The following is a 5,098-nucleotide window of genomic DNA, read 5'->3' on the forward strand; positions in this document are numbered from 1 at the left end:
ATGAATTTGCTTGGCAACTCTAGTCTGCCCGAGATGCCCTCTTTTTAAATATATAAGCCTGGCAGAGAGGCCAGCCAGTGACAGATAGATAATTGAGTTAAGCAAACAAGTAGGCACTGTAAGTAAAGTGTGTGAATCACTGTGATTTATAGCGTGTGTTATAAAGGTTGTTAAGTTTAAAGTGACTGTGGAAATACTGTGTATTACTAAAATTTTTATCGAGAAAAAATAAACTAGTTTTAATCAAGAAAGGACTTGTATCGCTGAAGTTTCTTGGAAAGAATTTATACCGGAAATTAACAAACAAGCAGATACGCAACAATGGGTTATTATTTTATATTTCTAAGTTACTACTTTCTGTTTTTGATCTAGATCTCACATATTTGTTGCTTAAATATAATTTTACAAATATAACTCACAAAGATATATGCATAGTCTAACCTCTTGAAGGTGTGTTTGTAAAGAAATATCAGTATCGTCCATCATCTGAAAATTTGGACAGTGTTCTTCGATTTTATCTGAGGGATAAATTCCTCTATTTAAAGTTAAAAACTCGATTGTCAATAAACAACGATTTATTGTAAACAATTCTAAAAGTTTTTTATAGAAATTAGCAGCAAATTTTATAAACAGTACGAGGGTTTAGTTATGGGTTCTCCTTTATCTCCGTTATTATGTAACTTATTTATGAACAGTTTTGAAACTGAAGCGTTAGAAAAAGCGGATAAGTAACCTAAAATTTGGTTAAGGTATGTTGATGACACATTTTTGATATGGCGGCAGAGTAGAGAGGAATTAGCTGCTTTTGTTAATTACCTTAATAACATTGACAATTCTATCAGATTTACATATGAAGTTGAGGATAATAACTGTTTACTTTTTGTGGATGTTTTAGTGAGTGAACATGAGGATAAATAGGAAACTAATATTTATCGAAAAGTTTTCTCTGTAATCATTCCGTCACATCAACAATTTGGTAACACTAAGTCTCAAAAACTACTGTATTTTACTCTTATGTGGATAGGATACTATAATTATGTTGTAAACAGGATGATATTAATAATGAGTAATTATTAATTGATTATATAGCAGTAGAAAGAAGCTTTAATCCTGACATTGTTGATAGAGCTAAAACGAGGATGAAAATAATAAGTCCAAACCACTTGCTGAAAAAAAGTAAAATAAAAGGTTTAGTACTGTCATTTATTCCTGGTTTATCTTATCAAATAATGAAGCAATTTAGTAAACCGATAAACAAAACATAAATTCTTGATATAACAACTGATGAAATTGACTTAATGGAAAAATTTAGTACATATAAAATATGTGAATGTGAAAAAGTTTGTATAGGACTAACTAGAAGACATTTAAAATTCAGAATGAATGAACACAAAAGAAATGTTAAAAACAATAATATTACTACAGTGACAGTCGATGAAAACGCGTACAGTTTTGTTTTAAATAATTTTCCCAACGAGTGAAAATATCAACTTTACATTCCCAGTGTGAATCCTGAGGCCCATCCAATGTGAAATGACCATTCTTTTACACTTTTGACACGTTTCATTGAATCCTGATCACCATATGTCAAATCAACCCATTTCTGTGGTCTGCTATTAGGCGTTGTCACGCAGATCGCGGGTAGTGGTGTAAAATGGGGGCTATATATTGTGCAACTTGAATGCGGTATGACATGGTGACTACAGAATACCATGACGTATTTATAACGCAACCATGCTATCGGTATGCTGGAAAGGGAGGCGAGCTAGCAAGAAGTTGCACAGAGAATGGGATGCAATCAGTCGACCATTATGAGGCTTGTCCAGCCCCACAGTTTGATAGGTTCAGTTGATGACTGATAGCGTCCAGGACGCACTACGCAACGTCAAGATAGAGCCATCCATTAGATGCACCTACGTGACCGATTCCAAACTGCCCATGATTTGCTATAACTACTTGACCACCATATAAGCAGTCGTTGCCTACCTCACGAGGGGCTTGACAAAAATAGACCTGTCGGGGGGCCTAGACCTCATTCCGGCACGTCGCCAAATCAGACTGCAGTGGTGTAGGCAGCATGAGAGATGGACCCAGAGAGACTGGAACATCGTTCTCTTCACAGACGAGTCACGTTTTTGTACTGACGGGGCTGACGGACGTCAAAGTGTTTGGAGAAGACGGGGTGAACGTTATGCCTACTGCTGGGGTAGGCCTAGTGTCATGGTATGGGGAGGCCACCCCAGAACACCTTTGGGATTGACCATGAATGTACAACGTCTTAAGGCCCCATGCGGTTAGGTTCCTTCCTCAGAGACTACTGAAACGTCACTGTTTGGCAGCAGGACAATGCCCGTCCGCAGTCTCCACGTGTCACCGCGGATTATCTCCAGGCAGAATACGTTGACATAATGCCATGGTACCATACTCACCCGACCTCAACCCCATTGAACATCTATGGGATGAGCTAGGCCACAACGTCTCCAGAAGTTACCCCAGACAACAGTTGGTCCAGGTATTGTAGGACAAGTGACAAGGGTTTTCCTAACACGGGATCAGACGTCTGGCAGCCAGGATGAGACGTAGGACCACGGCATGCTTTGCAGAAGGAGGTGGACACACCCGTTATTTGGTGGACTTGAGTGCTCCTCATTACAATAACGTTAGCTCTGTGGTGGTCATATGTTCAGAATGTCTGCTTTATTCACTGACCACATAAACTTAAATGTAATATGTGCTTCTGAATTTATACTAAGTGACTGAAAATTAAAAATATAAAAGCATGAAAAAATTATGCGTTTTCATTGACTGTCAGTATATTTCACTGTTAGCAGAACATACAAATGAAACTTAATACACAATTCAATGGAGAAAAACTGTTACTTCAACACAACATGAAAATGTTATTAGTATGAATATACACGAATCTATTGAGATAATCAAATATAAAACAAGAGGGAATCTTCAATAGACCTTTATTTTCCTTTATATTAGCCATATTTTTGTATGCCAGCATTATCAAGCGTGGGGCCCGCGTATACCCGACTCGATTTTATTACTCATCAGGATCTCTACCAGCCTACCCTCAAATTGAAATTTTTTTAGGCACGATTGGAGTAAATTAATCTGTGCTATTATGTAGGAATGATGCAAATACCATACCTACTAACTTGTTTACATTGATATTAGCCATCCATACATTTACTTCCTTTTTTGAAAAGTTTTTTCTTTATTTGTTTGCTTGTTGTTGTTTTTAATAAAGTGTTTCAATAGACACAGGAAGGTTGTATTTATAACCAAGCTCTAAATACAGTGAGATTCCAACTGTGATATTCATTGTTTATCTGTTATTAGCTGGTAATTTCTGTTTCACCCTGTACGTAAGCTTTTTAAAATAAACATCATCTTTCTGTAAAAAAGCTAACTTCAAGGGGTAACGATAACATCGTTTACACTAGAATTAAGATTTTTTTAATTACTATTAGTTATTAATTATACGTATAAAAGCGGATACTCCGTTTGAAACTCTGTCACCTCAGTGAAATTGGTTGACACCATTGTTTTGGTTTTTAAGTTATCATGTAATAAAAAAGAAGCAGAAGAAAGAAGAACAAGAAATTCAAACTTTTTGCTATGATATTTACAGACATTCCCAGAACTTGTGACTCATCATCATTACATAGATATTGTTATAAAAGGAAACACTGTATATTATTGTAAAGTTATGATGATCTGTTGAGAATATATTTAAAATAACATTTGGACGAACAATCCAAGCCATCCCTACATAAGCAGTGCTGCCACCTGCCTGATACTGTTGTAAGCTATATTGTCAATGCTGTAATCTGTTTATACGTAAAGATCGAGAGATTGGGAAACAACTCGAAACAAGGTTATATAGGAGCTAACAGCTAGTTCAGAGAGTAGATAGTTTAATTAGTGAGAGTTATTGCACTACGGTAATAAACTGTACTAATAATCACTGAAGGAAATAATTTATTACTGTAATTTGAATAGGATCTAGCTTTTCCATTTCCAGGAAATGTATTCTGATTCTAATATTTGTTTATTTCGGAAATTCGCGAAGTGCCATCTCTGCTAACTTTCTTCTAATTTTGAACTGATGGACTAGAGGGACGGCAGCTAGTCAACAGTACCCACCATCAACTCTTGGGCTACTCTAACAAGTAGAAGACGACACACCACAGCTTTAATGTGCGGAGCGCAGTTTTATTGATATACGGGACACGAACTATTGATATTCATAAAGTCGACCAATAAGATGTATAACGGTAAAAATCGTGTTTCGATACCTCCGGTGGGCAAAGCACAGATAACCCATTGTGCAACTTTGTACTTAATAATAAACAAATAAGTTGGATAACTGCTAACCTTCATAGTGAGGTTAGACAATTGTTTAAGCAATTTGATGACAAAAGAAACGAGGAAAATTCGTGTTGTTAATCAACATGATAACAATGATGCTAGAATTATCATAAGACATTAGTATTAGGCCTATTACATTTTTAAACACTACATTCTATATGTAGTTCCTTAGCGATTTTCAAGAATTAGAAGAATGTATAGTAATAGTATTTCAACCACATTATATTCGTCATATCTATTGTAGATGACGCGTTTCGCTCAACCGAGAGCTCTTCAGGCCGGCTGGGATACAACAAACACAAATAATAATTATAATCATGCTTCGCCACCTTCTAAAAGGCGTACATACCATAACAACTGTTTTTTTTTTGTAACAAGTGGCTAATATAAGTAGTTTTCCCACCACTGCAGTCTTTGTTTTATCCCAGCCTACCTGAAGAGCTATGGATTGATCCAAACGCGTCGTCAGTAACGGATATGACGAATACAGTATGGTTGAAATATTATTATTATAATACACTTCTAATTCTTAAATATTCCTAAGGGACTAATTATAGAATGTAGTGTTAAACATATTGTTACGTCTCCGTTCGTTCGTTAATTTTCCGTAAATTCGTACCGATGAAATTTTAGCGACACAAGTCCTTTCTTAAATAAAACTGGTTTATTCTTTCCGAATACAACTTTACGATACATTTAATTTCAACAGTCGCTC

Source organism: Limulus polyphemus, unplaced genomic scaffold, assembly GCF_000517525.1.
Source record: "Limulus polyphemus unplaced genomic scaffold, Limulus_polyphemus-2.1.2 Scaffold2550, whole genome shotgun sequence".
Lineage (NCBI taxonomy): Eukaryota > Metazoa > Arthropoda > Merostomata > Xiphosura > Limulidae > Limulus > Limulus polyphemus.